At 33.6% G+C, this 13,008-nt stretch overlaps 1 non-coding gene across 1 annotated transcript; it reads right to left on the bottom strand.

The window, feature by feature from the left end:
- Positions 1–4,354: 4,354 nt before the first annotated feature.
- On the bottom strand, positions 4,355–4,460 carry LOC124828180 (small nucleolar RNA R71). Its single transcript, XR_007027993.2, has one exon. It is a non-coding gene; the product is annotated as a small nucleolar RNA R71 (small nucleolar RNA).
- Between the last annotated feature and the right edge of the window lie 8,548 nt (positions 4,461–13,008).

Raw genomic sequence — 13,008 nt, 5'->3', positions numbered from 1 at the left:
AACAATTAATGAAAGAAAGCATTTATCTTTAAAAGATCTTGAAGAACAAATTCAATACATGAGAGTTTCAAAGGATTACATTAATTCCCCAACAACAATAAAGGTTTAGTTCTCCTTCGTCATGGAAAAACTAGATGAACAATGGAATGAAAGAATGAAAGAGATAGAAAAACCAGAGAAAGAGAAGAGAAGAGCTGTCACCATCCCCAAATCTACCCCCAAGGGGTGAAAAATGTGTTTTTGGGCTTAAGCCATCAAAAGATACAAACCCTAAGACTTCTGGGTCTTTAGATAGGACATAAAAATAATAGAAAACGGGTCCAGGCCCAAAACAGATCATAAAATAGCAGAAAACTAGCCCAAAACTCGCTCTGGTTGACTTTTTCAGCATTATGGTTGACTAGTTGACTTTTCTGGTTGATTGGTTGACTTTTCTGCATTTTGGTTGACTTTTCTGCACTGCAACTCCTTGATACTTCAACCCTTCTTTCAAATCATTCCAAAAACCTACAAAATCAAGGGAATTTAGTGATAAAATCATAAAGCATATCCTCAACTCTCTTATTCACAAAACTAAAGCAAAATCATGAGTCCAAGCAAGCTTCTAAGTCAAAAAAGGTGCATTAAGTATCAAAATTAAGTATAAAAATAACGGTTTTTGAACCGTTATCACAACCCCAAACTTAGAACTTTGCTTGTCCTCAAGAAAACAAGATGAAACTTAGTCTTCCACAAATCATCACAATGGTTCAATCACATTTCAAAACTCATTCTTTCAAGATAAGTAATTACTTAAATCAGCTCATCAACAAAATTTAGTCAAGATGTGCACATGCTTTAATTCAATTAACTCATCATGGCGTTCACACAATCACATAATACCCAACAGATGCTATTCTCATGAATGATCAATTAACTATGCAAAGATGTAATCATGAATTCATGGAATCCTTCCTTACTAGATAAAGTGTTTCACTCAATCACTCAAGTGTTTCAAGAGGTCACTCCTTCCCTCTACTATCCAAATGTCACATAGAACAAAATTGCCTTTCATTTACCACAATCAATCATACTTGCATGCAAATGTCATCACAAGGGCTTTTCATGGCTTGTAACATGATTGGGCTAACAAGAAGAATTGGTTTTTCTAGATCACAAAATCCTTGAGTTAAGAGAGTCATACATGCATTTATCATTTAAATTCAAACGCTCCTTTTACAACCAATCTCATTTATGCCCAACTTATCCCTTTTTGGATTGAGCTTATCTTTTCATTCTATCTTTTTCTTTTCATGCTTTGCGCAACACTTTAGCTCAATGCTTTTCTTTTCAACTTTCCCAACAACCCCAAACTTGAACCTTTATCAATACCATGCAATAATTCTCAACTTAACTCAAGGTAAAGATTTTCAAAAAGGATTTTCTGTTTAAGGCTTTAGGTTCAAAAAGGGTAGACACATTGTGCTCTTTTGTTTTGGGCGAAAATTTATGCATTGGCTGAGAAAGGGCTAATAAAAAATGGCCTTGATCATGTGACATAAACATGCAATTCAATCAATCATAAAAATTTAGGCAAAATCATTCATGCTTTCAAGTAGATAGCAATCATTCACAGGAAATACTCTGGAGCTCAAACCCTCACATATAGGCTCACTCAATATTCCAAATATCCTAGACATACATCCTGCTTAGCATCATAATCACAATCACAAAATCATGCATCTGTTCACATAGCTTGTGAAGAACCACCTGTATATAAGCATATATAGCACAATCTCAACATCATTAATCAAAGCATCATCAAGTAATACCCATCACATGCAAATCAATATCAAACCATCATGAGATATAAAGTTTCCAACCATGTACATTAAACCCTATACTACCAACAGAAGCAAATATAGTTCATTAATACAAAACAAAAGATAGAAAAATCCTGCTCTAGTGGAAATAGCATCCATCAATAGATGCTATCTCATCTCCTCATCAACTCATGCTGTCATATGAGTCCTTCTCTTCTTCAGCATCTTCAAAATCATCGTCCTCATCATCTTCCTCCATAGCTGGAGCTTCAGCTACTCCAGCTCTGGTTCCTTCCTCTTGTTCCCAACAGTCTTGATCCTCTTTCCTGGTGAGGAGGTTATTCCTGCATCAAGTACAATTCACAAAACCACAAGAAATCTCATTGACCGTTAGTAGAACACAAAACTTCTTCCAAGGACACTGCTTATCATCGCTGAGGGAAAAACATGGCCCCTCAGCATCACTTGCACACAGAAAAATACAGAAATCCAGCAGCAACAGAAGTCGCGCTCAGCGATAATTGGCGTTGAGCGGTGACATCATTTTCTGCATAACAACACCTAAATGCTCCTAATCTCCACCCACATGCAATTTTTCCAATTCCAGACCTCAATCATACATTTTAATCTATCTAAACATTGACTAATTCAATCAATTATGCACAAACATCAGAAGCCCTAAAAAAAATCATGCTTAGACAATGATTCTCATACAAAATCATGCTCTCAAAACCCTAAAATGTAAAATGTATGGACTTACTTGGGTGGAGATACTCAATTGTGTGCAAGATGATCTATGAATGTGGAGGAATCAACCCAAAATAAATGTGCTTTTTACAAAACTATGTTTTGATCATCGCCAAAGCTAAAATGATCTCGCTTAAGCTAGAATGATCTCGCTTAAGCTAGATTCATCCAGGAAGCCATTGATTTTATTAAAGTCATTTTCGCTTAAGCGAGAATAATTTAGCTTAAGCGAGAATGACTATCTTCTCCAAGAAGTTTCTTCTCGCTGAAGCGAGAATAATTTAGCTTAAGCGAGAATTCGGGCAGTATATATACTCATGAGTTAGAAAGAGAGACGGAGAACGCGAAGAAAAGAAGACACAGAGCTACCCAAAGGGTTTTTCTTCCACTTTAGTTGTAGGATCTTCTTCTTCATCTCTTAGAATGCTAATGGCCACCATGAGTGGCTGATCTTCTCTTGGGATTGAATGTAATCGATTAGAACTCGGATGTAATATGGTAATATTTATATATAGCATTTCTGTTTTATTCAATATTGGTATTTTTGTTCTGCTCTTAGTGTTTGATTCTATCTGATCAATAGTTTCATGAATGTGGGTTTTAGATTTGACTGGAAAGTATTTCTAAAATCTGATCTGAACAAGAATACTTGATATCTGTGATGCTAGGGATAGATTTCAGTTTATCAATTGCTTTTAACACTTGAATATAATGCTGGACAATTTGTTGGATATGTGAGGAATCAATATTCAAGGAACTGATCTTATGAATTTTATACGCGAGGAATCGGTATAAATGGCTTTTATGTGTTGCATCAATATTGGTAATTTCAGTTGCTATATGTTTATATTCATTCAGAATGCAGACGAGTGAGATAGATGAATTCAATCCCAACTTCTTGTATTAAACTTTCTTTAACTTATCTGCTGTTAATATTTTACTTTTACGCAATGTAGTATAAATTATCAAAATCCATTATGAATCAGTTTGAATACCCTTGTATATATGCTGTTTGAGATAAATTTATCTATTTAATTGAAGTTGTTCCTCGTGGGATCGATACTCTTACTTAAAAATAATTATACTACAGTTGATTATTGGTACGCTTGCCAAAAGTTCAACAAGTATTTTTGGTGTCGTTGCCGGGGAACAATTTGCTTTTGAATTTTTAAAAGTTATCTCATCCAGCTTTGTGAATATGTTTTCTTCGTAAGATAGTTTATTTTATTTTCTCTTTTATACTAATCCTTGCTTGAGTTATTTTGGTTTATGTTCTTAAGAGGTCAGGTTTCTAAAGATCAATTAACATTCGACCCAGAGATAGAAAAAACAGCTCGAAGAAGTAGAGGCAAAAAAAAGAAGAAGCAAGGAAAAATTTTCCAATACTTCCATCACACATCTGGAAACAAAAAATATGGCGGAATAAGGACCAACCCCACCTAGAAGAACATTGGGAGACTATGCTATGCAACAAGGGCCAAGATATTTTTCTAGCATAGTAATACCGCCCACCACCAAAACATTGGAGATGAAGCCAACATTCCTTAGCCTAATCAGTTCTTATCAATTCACTGGAATGGATAATGAAGATCCATACATTCATCTTTCTACATTCTATGAACTGATAGGAACTATGGGATTTGAAGAAAGGGATCTTGATCATGTTTATATGCGTTTGTTTCCTTTTTCTCTGACAGGAAAAGCAAAGGAATGGCTTAAATCACATCCAAACCAAAGTCTGAACAAGTGGAGTGATGTAGAAGATAAATTCTTGAATAGATTTTTTCCACCTTCCCGTTACATTAAGGCAAAAGCTGAGATTTCTACTTTTAGGCAAGGACCAAATGAGCCATTTTGTGAAGCTTGGGAACGATTTAATTCTTTACTGAGGAGATGCCCAAATCATGGGTTTGAAGATATTGCTCAACTAAATATTTTCTGCAATGGTTTGAGGCCAGATACAAAAATGATATTAGATGCAGCAACTAGAGGAACAATGATGTCTGTAGATGTAGAGCAAGCAACGAGAATCATTGAGGCACTAGCATCTACAATCCATCAAGCTCAACATAATAGACAAACAATTCAACAGAAAGGAATGCTTGATCTCAGTACCACAGATGCAATTTTAGCTCATAATAAAATTCTAACTCCGCAGATGGAAGCATTAACCAAACAGATGACCAACTTACCTGAGCAGTTACAAGCAGTACAATCTTCTCCTAGTCAATAACCCATGAGATGTAACTTCTATGGAGGTGACCATCCCAATGGTCCTTGTTCATATCAAAGTGGCCCACGAGAAGGAGAAGTTCAATATGTGAGTAATCAAGGAAGCACAGGTGATTTCTCTAACAATAATAACTTTTCACAGGGGTGCAGAACAACCAAATTAGAGGATACTCTAGAAAAATAAGCTTCTATGACCAATTAGAAAAATACAGAAGCTTCAATTAGAAATCTTGAAACAAAGGTTGGATAGTTGGCTAAACAACTATCAGATCAACAGACAAGTCACTTTTTAGACAACACCGAAACTAATCCCAAGGAGCATTGCAATTCAATTACTACCATGAGTGGAAAAATTGTGGGAAGAGGGATTAAAGACAATCTAGTTGTGGAGGAGGAAGTTTTGGAGAAAAAAGAAAATGAGAAAGAGAAAAATGAGTGTGAGGGAGAGAAAGAGAAAGATAAAAGTGAGTATGTGAATAAAGGAGAAGAAAATAAAAGTCAAGAAAAAGAGAAAAAGCAAAAAGAAGTATTTAGACCGAAGCACTACAACAAATTCCCGCCTATTCGAAGTACATGAAGCAAATCCTCAGCAAGAAAAAGAAGTATTTAGATGAGGAAACAATTGAAGTGCAGGGAAATTGCAGTGCCATCATGCAAAAGACTCTCCCTCCAAATATCAAAGATCCGGGGAGTTTCACCATTCCTTGCACCATTGGAAACCATGATATAGGGCAAACTCTTATTGATTTAGGGGCTAACATCAATCTGATGCCCCTATCTATGCTTAAAAAGATTGGTGGTCTTGAAGCCAAGCCAACAAGAATGATGCTTCCGTTGACAGATAGGTCCATCAAATATCCTTATGGTGTGGTAGAAGACGTGGTGATAAAAATTGATAAGCTCCAATTCCCAGTGGACTTTATAGTGATGGAGATCGAGGAAGATGCAGAGATACCACTCATCTTAGGAAGATCTTTCATGAAGACAACTAAGGTTGTCATTCATATGGAAGAGGGAATATTGAAATTAAAAGACCAAGATAGAGAGGTAACTTTCAATGTCTTCAAAGATATGCAGCAAGGTCAAGAGGAACAGACTAGTCTTGAAGCAACCGATGAAGTTCTATCAGTTACTAGTCTACCAAGGCAAGTTGCCAAGTTGACCAAAAAGAGCCTTAGTTGTTTCTCTTCCAAAGTGAAGGAAGAGGATGAGGATAAGGAAGAGAAACTAGTTCGCCAACACCTTGTTTTGGAAAGTGATGAACCCAAACCTGACAAACCAGTGATTATTAAGAACAGGTTATGGGTTATCAAGGAAATAAAGGCAAATGGAGTACTTGAAATTGAGGCTTCCTATTCAAGAAGAGTCAAGTTGGTGACGGGAAAGCTACTACGAAGATGTTGGTGCCATGAAAGGAAGAAGCACATCAACATCGTGAATCAAACTTAATTGCCCCATCTGTCAGGCTCGTGACATTAAACAAGCGCTTCCTGGGAGGCAACCCAATGTTTAATTATGTTTTCGTATTTAAATTTTATCTTGTGTGTTAATTGTGTTTGTGTATATATTATGTGTTTGCATGCAAAAGGATAAGTTTTAACATTTAAATGTCTCAATAGGGCAAACCATGCATGTTTAAGTGTTTTTAACCAACATGTATGTGTCATGCATTAGTGCCAAAATTGAGTTCATTGAATGTTAAAAATTGCCTTGCTTTGACCAAATTGTGAAATTTGAGTTTGATAGTTTGATTCTGCAATTGACGCTGTGAAACTTTTTGGAGTCATAGATAATTGGTTGAGGAATAGATTGATATGTGTCTCTGGATTAATTAGATTGAATTCATCATGAATTGTGTGAGTAAAAGTTCAAATTTTTCAAAAGTGGCAAAAATTGCATTATTTTCGCCTAGGCTAAAACCTTCTTGCTTGGGCGAGATATGCAGAAAACTGAAAAACAAGTTTTACTGATATTTTCGCTTAAGCTAAAATTTTTCGCTTAAGCTAAAAATGTCCTGCAACTAAAGTTGAGCCACTAGAGCTCTTTCGCGTGAGCGAAACTTGTGAACATAATTTCTAATAACTATGGAAGGTATATTATGCACAGGATGAGGTACTAACTGTATCCTAAATTGCAATGTGTTTTGAGATGGTCTAATTCTATGAATGATTCAACTTGTTGTTTTTGAAGAAATTAGTTGGTTTGAAGTGGTAAAATATTTACCTACTTGTTTTCAAAATATTTTTCTTTTTTAGTAAACTGAATGGCAGTGCTCTGCTTTCAAGCCTATGTAGCTCAACAATTTTATTGCTAGATCATTTATACTATTTCGTGGTAGATGTAGTTGAGATAGAATTTCATATCGGAGTGAATGATGGAGGCATCTAATTGCATTATACAATTTCTCATAGGACATTGCATTGGAGGTTTATTGGAGGTTTTGTCTCTTTTGGTGTGAATTTTTGTGGTTGTGTTTTGCAAAATCTTGGTTGAGTCTTCATTGAAAGCTTGTTAAGTCTTCAAGAGGTATGTCCTATACTTTTTTAATCAGAATATGAAAGAATGAAGTAATAAATATATGTTGAGTGTATTATACATGACTTAATTATAATGTTTATGTTAATTGGACCTATGAAGGTTTTAAAATTTTAATTGAACTTATTTATGTCATTGTGATGTTGGTAACACAAAATGTAGGATATGAAACCAATGCAGGGGCATGTTTAACATATTGAAGATAACTTGGCTAGCTTATTTCTAAACATGAACCGACAATTTGCTAACATCAATCATAATGTTAACTTAGTTATGCACCATTTAGATGATTAAGTTCTATAATATTCTATGACTATATAATAAGTGCAAAAAAGTAGTAAATTTTCATATGGAATTTTGGCACTTCTATGTTGAATTGGGTACATTTGTATTAATTTTCCCCAATCTAAGAAAGATGAAATGTAATCACATGTTTTTGAGTTGTTGATTAAAAGGAAATTATTTGATCCTTATTTTGTATATATTTCAGGTAAATTAAGAGAGAAGAGTAAATCCTACAATAAAAACAGCAACTGGGGGCAAAATGGATCATGCGCTAGTACCGCTCAACGGTAAAATAGCGTTGAGCGCCATTCTAAATGGGCTTGGACCGGTTTTCTGTTACGTTTATGGGCTTGGCCCTAATTTTCTGTATTTTTTAGAATAGTATATAAGCTTTAGGACGTCCTAGGGTTTGTATCTTTGGCTGGGAGGAAGGAGAAACACACTTTTCACCCCTTGGGGGTAGATTGGGAGATGGTGACGGCTCTCCTCTTCTCTTTCTCGGGTTTTTCTATCTCTTCCATTCTTTCATTATTGTTCATCTAGTTTCACCATGAATATGGTGAACTAAACCTTGTATGGTTGTTGGGGAATCAATGTAGTCTTGTGAAACTCTCATATATGGAATTTGTGTTTTAACATCTTATTTTAAGATACATGCTTTCTTTCATCATTAGTTAGGGTTTTTCCTCTTTGCTTAAAGCTTGCATTGTTTAACTCATTCAATGCCACGATTATTGATTTTGTCGATATGGGAACGTACGGGGAAATCTATATCCGGGGAATTTCTCCCAATAGCATATTGCCTAGACATAGGAATATGAGGGTTGGTTGCCGTTAAGCTTCTGCACTTCAGAATTAATTATTAGGGATGCTAGGAATTGTATGAACTCGTAATTAAGGATAGGCCTTCTTGCAAGGTGATTTAGAGAGTGGCATTAGCAATTGATGAAAAGAATGATGAATTCCTAAAAGTATATGAGAGTGGATAAGATGAAATTGATAACCCCAACAACATACTCATCCATCTAATTCATTAAAGTGTTTGTATTCCTATTTTCCATTGATCAACTTCATGCATACATGTTTAATTACTGTCTTTTGCATTTAAACCTACAATCAATTGTTAACAAGTCTTAAATAATCAACAAATCATATAGCTAACTAGGCCATGAGTCCTTTGGGAAAACGATACTTGGTCTTACCTAGTTTTATTACTTGATACGATTCGGTCACACTTGCCGATTGTTAAACAAGTTTGTGGCGCCGTTTTTCGGTGTTCATAAATTTGTCATCACTCAGCGTGGGTTGGCTCATTAAGTATTTTTTTTTAAACCCTAGGGTGCGTTTTGGTCGTCACTTTCAGTCTCCATTCTTCCCAAGCACTCCCAAGCACTCTCCCAAGCACTCTCCCTAACACTCTCTTCATTTTTACCTTTACCCCTCTTCACAAAAACCATTCCTCCACAAATTTTGCACCACCTCTTCATCCAAGTTTGGGGTTTTGTAAAAAGCACATCTATTTTGGGTTGATTCCTCCACATTCATAGATCATCTTGCACACAATTGAGTATCTCCACCCAAGTAAGTCCATACATTTTACATTTTAGGGTTTTGAGAGCATGATTTTGTATGAGAATCATTGTCTAAGCATGATTTTTTTTAGGGCTTCTGATGTTTGTGCATAATTGGTTGAATTAGTCAATGTTTAGATCGATTAAAATGTATGATTGATAAACATGTTAAACAATGCTAAAATGCATGCTTCGAGCAAAGAGGAAAAACCCTGACAATTAATGAAAGAAATCATGTATCTTTAAAAGATCTTGAAGAACAAATTCAATACATGAGAGTTTCAAAGGATTACATTGATTCCCCAACTACAATAAAGGTTTAGTTCTCCATCGTCATGGAAAAACTAGATGAACAATGGAATGAAAGAATGAAAGAGATAGAAAAACCCGAGAAAGAGAAGAAGAGAGTCGTCACCATCCTCAAATCTACCCCCAAGGGGTGAAAAGCGTGTTTTTGTGCTTAAGCCATCAAAAGATACAAACTCTAAGACATCTGGGTCTTTAAATAGGACAAAAATAACAGAAAACGGGTCCAGGCCCAAAACAGATCATAAAATAGCAAAAAACTGGCCCAAAACTCGCTCTGGTTGACTTTTTCAGCATTCTGGTTGACTAGTTGACTTTTCTGATTGATTTGTTGACTTTTCTATATTATGGTTGACTTTTCTGCACTGCAACTCCTTGATACTTCAACCCTTCTTTCAAATCATTCAAAAAACCTACAAAATCAGGGGAATTTAGTGATAAAATCATCAAGCATATCCTCAACTCTCTTATTCACAAAACTAAAGCAAAATCATGAGTCCAAGCAAGCTTCTAAGTCAAAAAGGGTGCATTAAGTATCAAAATTAAGTATAAAAATAACGGTTTTTGAACCGTTATCAATATCCCTAGAGAATCCCCGTATCTTCATGATATGTTGTCTAATGGAGTTTCACCCTCTTTTGGTTTCCACTAGACAAACCCATCTAGCTATCGTTTAATTCCACTGAGTTAATCGTTAACTGTTTGTATTCTCTTCAGAATGTGCAATCAATCAGATTACTTACAAGTTCTTAGACGATTACTCTCACATAGAGAATGTGTTTACAATACAATTCAATCTAAGAGAATTTTTTGAGTTTTCTCTCTTCTTACAAATTAAGCTTATGATTCTATGAAGCTAAAGAGTATTTTGTTTTCTTTTGAACTTGTTTTTTTTTTCTTAGATGATTTCTTTCGTATTCGTGTGCTTATTCTCTTAATTTTCTCTTAAATGATCTTCAAGTTTTAGGTTTCAAGAAAATGTTCGTTAGATAATACTTGTTTTTTATGTTAAGATTTTCTTATCCTTTTCTTGTGTAGTAGTCGTAAGTTAAAGACAACTTGTCAGAGCACACATGATTTTTTAGTACTTTATCAAAAGTAGGTTGTACGAACTCTTCAACATGACTTTTGATTGAGATAACATTTCGTGAATGTATTCTTTGTCTCTAACGTTTACTTTTGGCTTGTATATGATAGAGCAAGTGGATACTTGAGATAGGTAATTGTTAATAATATAATAGATATGCATGCAGTCAGATATGTCCTTTTTCTTATCACTTTTACTGTTTTGAAACGTTGTGCCTTTAATTCTCTTTAATGCGTGTTCAAAACAACTATAAGCTTTCAAATTTTCTATTGGTCAAGCAAGATTTGATAGTTTAAGCATTTATGTAGAGATACCAAGCAGTTAATCAAGGTTTCATCTTTGGATGAAAATGTCGTTTGGTACAAGGTTGTTTGACCTATATAAGGTGTTTACTAATAGTGTTTTGTTTAATGACCTTAGTTTGGTTCAAGAGAACGTTTAGTAAGATGTCTTTCAATGCATGTTTCTGGAACAATGTTTATATCTTTTTTAGCATGTTTACCAAAATCATCATTTTGTACATTATAGTGAAAGCTTGTCTAGTATTGTTTAGCAAAGTATACCAAGAGTGTGTTTAACAAGACTCTCATATAACACATTGATGCATTTTGTGAGGAAATCGTTTGGTAGTCCGTCCACTAAGATATTAGTACGATGACTAAATCTTTTATTAAAACATTGTGTTCTTCTCAATGCTTTTTTATAAGAGTCATTTTCTTTCAATGATATCTTTTTCACATAACGTTTATCTTTCAACTATATTATTTTCCACAAGGATAACATTTTGTCATATGATCATTATTGTTATTTGTTAAACTTCAAAACATATGACGACGTGAGACGGTTCATTCTTATAAACAATCTTATCTTAACAAGCACAAGGATAATAATATGTCTCCTTCATAAGCATTGCGTGTTCCTCAACATAATATACAAACTTAACCCATTTTTCATAGTTTTCACTAACACGACGTGCATACATCCAACTTTGATCATAGCTATACTGGTAACAAGCTGCATTATTCTCACATTTGTAATTCTCACAAGGTGAGACCCTACCCATATGAGAAACATTTTCCATAATTCTCTAACATGTACACAAATAAATCTATCTTCACATATCTAATAAAAATTTTGTAACATTTCGCATTGATCTCCAAAGTACACAAAATGAAAGTGGACATTCATGACCATAATCAAGTATGTATTCGGAGAACAACATAAAATGATTTGAATCAAAATTTTATCAAAAATTATGTATAGATTTACAATGTACATGTATTAGCAAATTATGAAAAATATTTCTTCCAAATTGTCCAATCAAGCAATTCAACATTTAACACAAATGATTATTTTTCAATCAATTAATTGCACTAAATCTTAGACAAGAAATAAGATTTACTTAATGTTTACACAAAAATTTATAATTTAAATAACTAATAAATCTAAATATAAACTAATAAATCAATTTCATTATGCTTCATATGAATTTTTACAATAAGAAAACCTAAAATGCATATTAAAACTAGTCAAACTAGTTTTAAGACTTTAATAAAAAAAAACTTAAACAAAGCCTAATCCCTAAATCGTAAAACTCATATTCAACACAAATAAAGAGGACATTTATGCATAACAATGATGGAGTTCCCAAAAAAATAGTCACGAAATATAGGAAACTAATGTAACAAAATAAATGGAGAGAAAGTTGTATCACGAGTAAACTCGCAAAATAATGAAAAAGTAACTTCTTTTTTGGTCACTGGTACAAATCCCACAATGCACAACCTTCGTCACCAGATAAAATAACCTAACTTGTAGCTTTTTCATGTAGGGAAAGGTATGAAGAATGACTCGCATTGAAATTTTAAAAAAGATTTACATCGAACAAAGACTTTTTACGTCTGATTTTTTACGTCTAATTATTATAAGTTCAACATAAATTTACATTAGGGACCATTTGCACCAATGTAAATTGAAGTTAAATTTACAAGGGTTAGAAGTAAAAAAGACTCTTTTGTTTATGTGTATTAGTTTAAGATTAAACGTAAATGTAGAGATGTATTGTTAGTGTAAATGAATTAGTTGAGAAAGGAATAATTTTTCTCCATATAACTTTAAAATACTCAGAAAAATTAAGAATAGGGAAATTTTAATGAAAAAAAAATACTCTTAATCAAATTTTATTAAAATAATCTATTAATATTTTTTTAGTTGGTGGAATCTATTAAAAGAGGTAAAAAAAATTCAAAATGAATGAGAGAAAATAAAGAAAAAGAAAAAACTAGATTTAGATGAAGACAACTTTCATCAAAATGAAAAAATAAATAAATAAAAGAACACCTAAAGAATACACAATTGCTAACAACATTTGTTAGTGAAATCAAATTTACAAATATTACATAGATAATTAATAATTTAAAGTTTACAAGAAAAAACACATTTT

Source organism: Vigna umbellata, chromosome 7, assembly GCF_029865625.1.
Source record: "Vigna umbellata cultivar VRB3 chromosome 7, Vumbellata_1.0, whole genome shotgun sequence".
Classification (NCBI taxonomy): domain Eukaryota; kingdom Viridiplantae; phylum Streptophyta; class Magnoliopsida; order Fabales; family Fabaceae; genus Vigna; species Vigna umbellata.
This window is presented reverse-complemented; position numbering and strand designations above follow the sequence as displayed.